The sequence below is a fragment of the Physeter macrocephalus genome, unplaced genomic scaffold (assembly GCF_002837175.3).
Source record: "Physeter macrocephalus isolate SW-GA unplaced genomic scaffold, ASM283717v5 random_1658, whole genome shotgun sequence".
In the NCBI taxonomy this organism is placed as follows: domain Eukaryota; kingdom Metazoa; phylum Chordata; class Mammalia; order Artiodactyla; family Physeteridae; genus Physeter; species Physeter macrocephalus.
Window position 1 is genome coordinate 15,579 of NW_021146874.1, and position 9,422 is coordinate 25,000.

Here is a 9,422-nt window from a genome sequence, read left to right on the forward strand (position 1 = left end):
GCGACCTGCAAGACTCCCTTACTTCAGGTCTTGGCTCACTGGCGATGCCCTCTTCGAGCACTATCACCCCTGGCACATATTTACATGTTGATTTTGTCTCCCTCCCCATTAGAATGTTCACTTCACAAAGGCAGGAACTTTGGGTCAGATATGTGCACAGCCAATAAGCTGAAAGTGCCAGAAATGCCAAATATGAAAAAATATATATACCAATGTAGTAATTAATATATAGGCACACTATTTTCAATAATTAGTATCATAATATATATTACCATGGTTCTTTCTTTTTTTAAATTTTTATTTTATTTATTTATTTTTATTTTTATAAATTTATTTATTTATTCTTGGCTGCATTGGGTCTTCGTTACTGTGTGCAGGTCTTCTCTAGTTGCGGGGAGCGGGGGCTACTCTTCGTTGCGGTGCATGGGCTTCTCATTGCGCTGGTTTCTCTTGCTGCGGAGCACGGGCTCTAGGCATGGGCTTCAGTAGTTGTGGCACGTGGGCTCAGTAGTTGTGGTTCGCGGGCTCAGTAGTTGTGGCGCACGGGCTGAGTTGCTCCACAGCATGTGGGATCTTCCCGGACCAAGGCTTGAACCCGGAACCCCTGCATTGGCAGACGGATTCTCAACCACTGCGCCACCAGGGGAGCCCCCATGGTTCTTTCTGAATAAACTTTTTCCAATCAGTATTTCTCCTTTCATTTTAGATTCCTTATTCTTTTTTTTTTTTTTTTTTTTTTTTCGTCATGCGGCGTGGCATATGGTTTCCCTAACCAGGGATGGAACCTGTGGCCCCTGCAGTGGAAGCTTGGAGTCCTAACTACTGGGCAGCCAGGGAATTCCTAGATTCCTTATTCTTCCACTGCCAATTTTTCTCTTCTGAAACCAATTTTTCTTACAAAGCCACAAATTTAATCTCACACTCACTCAAATAATAGATTTATAAAGAGTCTGTCTATAATACAGTACTTTTACCTATTTTCTCTGCCCATTGCTCAGACTTTTACTGGTTTCCTTCTTTATTTACTTCACTTTAACTTTTTGTTTCCTTTGCAAGCTTTTCCTTAGATTTCAATTGGCTTTCAATATGGTTACCTCCAAGTCTAGCGAGGAAGGGCTTCAGTTTGGTGTGGAGCCAACTGACTTTTTTCCACCTTTTGCCTTCTTTACACTCTTATTTTTTGAGTTCCATAAACTATAAATCTGTTTAGTCCATCACACCTTTCTTACTTTTTGTTTTTTCAAACTTTTCACACAAAGTGTAGAACTCCAAATCCTTTTGTCTACTCTAGTCAAACCAACTGCCCACCAAATGTAGAGCCAGAAAACATCTTACCCTAGTGTGTCTCAACGAGCTGTTAGAGTGTGCTTTTGAAATTTGTAAGAGAATTTGGGGTTGTCACAGTCACGGTGGATGAGGAAGGTATCAACATGTAATTGGGATGCTGAACAACTGCAATGCAACAAACCTACACAATAAAATATCGTCTCACATTCCATCACACTTTTCAATGTCCTGCCAGACACCTCCTTATGTGTCTGAGGCCTAACTCCATTATACATATGCCAAGTTTTTTTTTTTTTTTTTTTTTTTTTTGTGGTATGCGGGCCTCCCTCTGCTGCGGCCTCTCCCGTTGCGGAGCACAGGCTCCGGGCGCCCAGGCCCAGCGGGCATGGCTCACGGGCCCAGCCACTCCACGGCACGTGGGATCCTCCCAGACCCGGGCGCGAACCCGGTTCCCCTGCATCGGCAGGCGGACGCGCAACCACTGCGCCACCAGGGAAGCCCCTCAAGCTTTTTTTTTTTGAAGTTTTAATATGCACTAAATTTTCTAAGACTTCTTCTGTATGAAAAACAATGGAAGATTATACTTCGATATAGTCAGAACTTTACCAAGAAGTTGTACATCATACTGGAAAAATCATGCCGCCCTTATGCTTGAGGAACCAAAAGAACACACCTGTGGCAGCTGTAACATTTGCATTTATAGTTATTGTATTGTATATGTGTACAAGCAAATGGTTACTTCTTTGTGTTTCTACTGTAGACATGTTTTAGCCTTTATATTTTGAAATATACTATTATTTTGCTATTTTGCAATGTTCCTCCTTTACAGCTAGGATGTTTTCTTGTTTCGTGTTTGTTTTTTAGTTATGTGTGTAGATGGGTTATATTATCCATGATTTTCATCCCAGAATAGTTTTTTTTGTTTGTTTTTTCTTTTTAATTTTTTTGTCGAAGCCATGCAGCATGTGGAACATTAGTTCCCTAACCAGGGATCGAATCCACACCCCCTGCATGGGAAGCACAGAGTCTTAACCACTGGACCGCCAGGGAAGTCCCCAGAACAGTTTTTTTTTTTTTAAAAAAAGGCCTATTCAGCATATATAAAGGGAGGTTGGTGCTGATTAAACTGAAAATCACTAACATAACAGTAGACCGCTCTAAGATTTCCCGTTTGCTTCCCAGGCTACTGTTGACAGTTGGACCACACCACACACAGCCTCATTCTCACTTTCAAGGATCTTAAGCTTTTTTTAAAAAAAAAGGGACCCAGATGGTGTGGATGATAATAAAGAAAACTTGTATGGTCCTTAATTGGAAAATCGGCTCGGATATACGTGATCTCTTTTGATGCTCACAAGAGGGAAAGGGAAAGCAAATAAAACGTCTTTCTAAAGATTCTTCTTACCAACACAATATTTACCTATTATACTACTGAGCCACTGCCATACCTTCTCTTATTAACTTTAAGAGATCCCACAGATTAAGCCACCAAGATTCTCAACCAGCTGAAACCTGAGAACTCTTTTCTTCGGCGTTTATTTCAGCCTGCTCCTATAGACAGGAGAAAACCGAGATCCAAGAAAAGTTAAGCGACTTGCCCACGGCTCTGAGAAATCATAATATTTCAAAGCAGAGGTGTAAGAATATGTATCATAGCCTATTCGATTACACTAGCTTTTCTCACCGCAAACTGTAGATGAGAAGTCTGTCAGCAAAGACAGAACCGGTCGTAGGGTGCACGAGCGAGCCCCGCGCCCCAGCTCCGCCCCCCAGGGCTGTCCGCGGCGCTGCCTGCCTGGCGGCCAGCGCAGGGGGCCTCGTGGGGTCCTTCGCGCGGGCTGCCGACGCACTGCCTGAGCGTGTGCGCCGGCGGCTTCCGGTGTGGGTGACGAGTGGTACCGAATTAGGGGGACATCAAGGTACGCTCGGGCAGGGACCATGGCGGACGGCGGCTCGGAGCGGGCAGATGGGCGCATCGTCAAGATGGAGGTGGACTACAGCGCCACGGTGGATCAGCGACTGCCGGAGTGCGAGAAGCTGGCCAAGGTGAGGGGAGGCCGGCTGGCTGTTGGCTGGCGCCAGGGGCTGAGTCACGGCGCCGAGCTTGCTTAGGCCTCAGGGGGCCTGCGGGCTGGAGCGCGCATCCCCCTGTTGCCTGCCCGGCCCGAGCTAGGCCTGCAGAAGTAGGAGATCCCAGGTCTGCCTGACCAGGGAGATCCCGCAGCCGGAGTACGCTAGTGCATACAGCTTCTCAGAACCTTCCCAGGACAGATGGTCACTTCATTCCCTTAGGAGTTGGGGATCCATTAGTACTTTTTACCTTTTCTTGCATACTGTTTCACGTTTACTTTAGTAGTTTCCCAGGGGTTAAGGCCGCTTCAGCATTCACGCTAGATCAGAGAGTTTAGTTCTGTTGCTCTTGTCGAATCAGTTTCTCTGGTTACGTTGCGTACGCATCGTGGCGATGTGCTTGGCCTTTGGCCAGGAGAAGGGACAGGAAAGGGACAGGGACCAAGGTGATTAACACAGGACCCCTGTCCCTAAGGAGTCCGTGTACACAACAAATTACACAAGTTACGCGTGGTAGTGAGTGCCATACAAGTATGAAAGTCTTACTGGAACACAGAAGGAAGCCGTTCGTTCTTACTGGTCGGTTAAGGGAGGGTTTTACAGAGAAGCTGACGTTTGTATCACGCCTTGAAGATATAAGATTGGGATGGGGAGGAGTCATCCCTGGAGCGGGAACTACACAAGTAAAGACAAACAGGCACAGAAGTACAAAGTAACATAATTAATGGAGGTCGTTAACAGTAGTTTAGCCCAGCTGCGTATCTCCCATGAAATAGAAATTTTACTTGATCCGAACATTTATCATGCAACATGGGATGCTGTGTGTCAGGCAACTTTGTGTATCATTTTACATGTAAAGGAACCAAGGCTTAGAGTTGTCTGTCCATCCTAACAGTTAGTAATAGGTAGAACCAGGGATTTAAACCTAGGTTTGCCTGACTAGGGTTTGGATGGTGTTGCATCACCTTCATCAGGGAACGTTGTTAAGGGTTGTGCTCAGGCCTCTTTAAATTCCCTTGATCAATCCAGCCACAAACATGTATTGCTATTCATCTGGGATGCACTCACTAATAGGGTTGTTTTTTGTCTCTTAAGGAGCTTACTACCTAAGTACATTAAAACATAATAAATTCAGGGGCAGGAGGAGTGTCAAGTAATACTTCACATTTAATTCTCAGAAAGAACCCTTTTAATGCTTCCCTTTTTTTCCAAAAAAGAATTTAGTGGGGCTTTACAAAAGACAAGGTTAAGGAAAGATGATGAAGTTGATACACTTGTATTTCTTAGGTTCAGTACCCTAAGTGGAGTGTAGCCATCGATTCATCTCTGAGCTTTCTAGTCGCTACTATAAGGAAACATCACCAGTTACATAAAAGAAACATCACCAAGGGCTTCCCTGGTGGCGCCGTGGTTGAGAGTCCGCCTGCCGATGCAGGGGACACGGGTTGGTGCCCCCGTCCGGGAAGATCCCACATGCCGCGGAGCAGCTGGGCCCGTGAGCCATGGCCGCTGAGCCTGCGCGTCCAGAGCCTGTGCTCCGCAACGGGAGAGGCCACGGCGGTGAGAGGCCCGCGTACCGCAAAAAAAAAAAAAAAAAAAAAAAAAGAAACATCACCAGTTACATATAGGTTGGAAAACTCAAAACAATCTCTGACATTTATTGAGTGCTTTCTGCAGTGCCACACACTCATGTATTAACTTATTTGATCCTCACCTTAGCCCTGTGAGGTAGGCATTATTATCATTCTTATTTTACCATAGGAAAACAGTCTAAGAGAAGTTGAGTCACATGCTCCAAAATCATACAGCTAGTAAAGTGGTGGAGCCAGGATGCAAACCCAGGCATACTGATTCTAGAGCTTCTGCTCTCACCGAGTGTCCTGCCTAGTAAGCAAAGTGTAATGAAACCTGAACTTCTGAGCATCTGCTCAAGGAAAGAGAGTAGGAACTCTGCACCTCAGGTTAATCTTTGCCAATTGCGAATGAAGGCCACGCTTTATGAACTCCTCTAATTTGAGGGAGAGACCAGGAATTTGGATTTTTATATGAATTGCCTTTATATTTAGAAACTGGACACTAATCTGTTTTAAAGCACTGTTTGAGCCAATACCATGTAGATCAGACAAAACATATGTACAGGTCAAAGTCAGCCCCAAACCACCTCTTTGGAATTAATAGATTGATAGTTTCCATAAGGAAGAAACTAATTGCTTTAAAGGAGTACAGTTGTTCCAAGAACTGAGACTAGGGTGAAAAAAAATCTTCCCCTTACCAATTTCTTCTGATAGCCTACTGTGTGCAAGACCCAGTCAGTGCTAGACTTTATGGGGGTATAAAGATTAGTGGACAAAGCTCTTGCTTTCAAATAGCTTATAGGCCAGTAAGAAAAAAATATTTCGCTGCTACAGTTGTTCTAGCAGTCAATGTGTGGCATTTATTTAGAACATCGCCGTTATGTTCAAGACAGTTGAGAAGATTTGCAAACTCAAATGCCAAATGATTTTTTGGGTGTCAAGTGGGTGATGGAAATGTTTGAAGCAGGGAATGTTGGGGCCTGTTAAACTATGTAAAATTAAAGCCATTTGATTTTTCTTTTAAGCCACTGTGCCTGTGGAACAAAACAAGGTGTAGATAATGGATTGTCTTTGTGGGAAGGCGGGGCAGGGGAAGAGGGCTGGGGCATGGGAAGGTAGAAGGTTTTTTTAATACAGACCCACAGTTTTCAACTTCTGGATTAGATAGTTGTCTTAGGGTTTTTTAGGGTCTGTTTCCCTGTTTTGCTTTCTATCCCTCATTTTATATTATTTTCTAGCCATTCTGCCAATCATAAAAAAATAACTTAAAGCATTGCATTTCTACATTGGAATGCATGGAACACTTTAGCATACATTCTTTTGTTTTTTATTTGGAGCCCATCAATAAAACTGAAGGAAGTTTTGTTATCTTCACTTTGCTTGTGAGAAAACTAAGGTTCAGGCATCTTCAGGAGTTATCCAAGGTCTATAGAAGAATCAGATCAAGCTGAGGTCTCCTGGCAATAGGTATAGTGTTCTTTTTGCTACATCCCATGGCTTCTTTAAGAGACTATCGCTTCTGTGCTTATTCCTTAAGACATTTTTTATTTTTAATGTGAAAGACATTTGAAGATAAAAATTATGTGTATAGAATATTAATAAGAACGTATCAGGTGAGAGTACCACATATAGCAGAAGCCTTCAAAAGTCAGACCGAAGTCTAAACCCAGGTGGTATACTTGCCAAATCTAGGCCATTTGAATCTCCTACAATTGTGACCTAGTACAGTTCTAGCTATCTATCTATCTATGTATCTATTTCTTTATTTATTTATGCATGCGTGCATGCTGCTCCGGGTCTTAGTTGCAGCATGCGGGATCTTTTCATTGCAGCATGCGGACTTCTTAGTTGTGGCATGCAAGCGGGATCTAGTTCCCGTACCAGGGATCAAACCAGGGCCTCCCGCATTGGGAGCGCAGAGCCCTACCCACTGGACCACCAGGGAAGTCCCTGACCTAGTACAATTCTGTTTCTGTGTCCTAACACTCACCTAGCAAATAACAACAGTGACTGATAATGTTAGCTATTACGATGATGGTAAAGTACATACTATGTTCCAGGCATAACTTCATAGGTATTGCCTTAATCCTAACACCAATTCTATGAAGTAGGAACTATAGATATTATTATGCTCATATCACTGAAGAGAAAATTGAGGGTCAGAGAGGGTAAGTGTCTTTCTTAAAGTAACACAGTGGTAGATCTGGAATTTAGACTCAAGCAGTCTGGCTGCAGAGCCTGTTTTTAACCATTACATTCTACTGCCTCTGTGATTGGTATTTGAGGACCCTGTATCAGATTGGTGAGATAATAAAAGTGATACTAGTTCTAGATAATAGTTGTTTTTCACCCTTGCATTAGGGAGTTAAAAATTAATCTAATGAGGGCCTTTTCTGTACTGTAAAGATGTAGTATTTAACAGTTCTAATGCACAGAAGGTTCCCCTCCAACCCCTACCCCCACCGCCTGCTTTTGGATTACCGTGTATATTTGGCACATGGTTATTTAGGGACTACTTGCATTCTATTTATTTATTTATTTATTTATTCATTCATTCATTTATTCATTTATGGCTGTGTTGGGTCTTCGTTTCTCTGCGACGGCTTTCTCTAGTTGTGGCAAGCAGGGACCACTCTTCATCGCAGTGCGCGGGCCTCACTATCGTGGCCTCTCTTGTTGCGGAGCACAGGCTACAGATGCACAGGCTCAGTAATTGTGGCTCATGGGCCCAGTTGCTCCGCGGCATGTGGGATCTTCCCAGACCAGGGCTCGAACCCGTGTCCCCTGCATAGGCAGGCGGACTCTCAACTACTGAGCCACCAGGGAAGCCCTACTTGCATTCTTAAATCGAACATATCCTTCGTTTCTCCCTTCTCTCTCTTTTTTTTTTTTAATTTATTTTATTTATTTATCTTTGGCTGCGTTGGGTCTTCATTGCTGCACGCGGGCTCTCTCTAGTTGTGGAGAGCGGGGGCTACTCTTTGTCGCGGTGTGCGGGCTTCTCATTGTGGTGGCTTCTCTTGTTGCAGAGCATGGGCTCTAGGCACACGGGCTTCAGTAGTTGTGGTGCACGGGCTTAATTGCTCCACGGCATGTGGGATCTTCCTGGACCAGGGCTCAAACCCGTGTTCCCTGCATTGGCAGGAGGATTCTTAACCACTGTGCCACCAGGGAAGTCCCTCTCCCTCCTCTCAATGTCTTTTCATTTCATTTGGTCACCTGCAACCTCTTCTCATGGTTAACACTACAAATAAAGAGGAGGTGAAATGTAAAACAGTTTACTGATTGTTAGTAGCTTGGACAAAAGACCCCTTCAAGAAATAGGTCATTTAAAAGTATTGGATTGGCATTACATTTCAACTATTTGTGGTTAACTTTTTATGGGCCTTTTCTTACTTGTTGAGGTTGTTTAAGAAATCATTAAAAGATTGGATCATTTAGGAGTTAAAGGACACAAACATACAGAATATACAGATACCCAACATGTATTGATGTTGAATAAACTCCTTAGTCATTTACCTCATTGACAAGGATTATTTTAATGAGAAAAAGGAGTCACAAAAGTCACATGTTCTAACAACTTGGTTTTGATAGCTCTGACCACCTTGTTCCTCTGAGTTGAAAGGCAGCATTGAGGAGGTAGAATTTCAAGGAAGATATGTGAATAGATAGGAAAGGACCGAGAAAGATGTTTAGCCATAAGCTTGAACATGGAAGATTGGGTGGAAAAGTGGGATGATTAGAGAATTGGGAGTTGTATTTAATGAAATTGATGGTAACGTTTCTCAGATAGCACTGAATTGTCAGCCATATAATTTGTCACATCCTACTTACTGTAACTGTAAGAATCAGGAATTGTAAGCCAAGATCAAGTGAATAGTTCAGGTCAATGTCAATCCATTGAACACATACTGTGTGCAGGTTGGTGTAGGGAAACAATCAAACAATGTCCAGCCCTAAAGAACTTATAGACCACTTAGGAGGCAAGACATGCACATTAATAACTGTGGTACAAGGTATAAAGGGATGCTCCAGAATATCTACAAAAACACCATTATATGCTTGGGCAGGTACAGAGCACTGAGCTACAGTGGTGAACAGTATAGACATGGCCCCTGCTCTTACAGAGTACTTTCTAGTGAGATTAGAAAGACAGTGAACATTAAAATGGAAAAGAGTTTGGGGTTGTCGACTGAAAAAAATGCACAACCTAAAAGTGGAGAATTATGTCTTATTTGGGGCATTACTGAGAACTATAGCCCAGGAAGGCAGCCACTCAGATAGCTCTGAGGGACTGTTCCAAAGAGGTGATGGAGGAGCCAGAATACATAGGAGTTTTGGCTGAAAAAAAACAAACATGTAGTTGAACATCAAAAGATTACTGCTAATCACAAAAACAGACATCTCAAGTTAATGATTTTAGTGTTTTTCTCTGTAGGGGAAGATGCAGGAGCCTGGGCTTATTGAAATCATTTCTTTGATATGCATCTT

The 9,422-nt window shown here is 43.2% G+C and overlaps 1 long non-coding RNA gene across 1 annotated transcript; it reads right to left on the reverse strand.

The window, feature by feature from the left end:
* Window positions 1–356: 356 nt before the first annotated feature.
* LOC114485537 (uncharacterized) lies at window positions 357–3,041 on the reverse strand. The gene is made up of 3 exons (XR_003678948.2): window positions 2,972–3,041; window positions 2,736–2,838; window positions 357–604 (listed from the first exon to the last, which is right to left on the reverse strand). It is a non-coding gene; the product is annotated as an uncharacterized lncRNA (long non-coding RNA).
* Window positions 3,042–9,422: the final 6,381 nt, after the last annotated feature.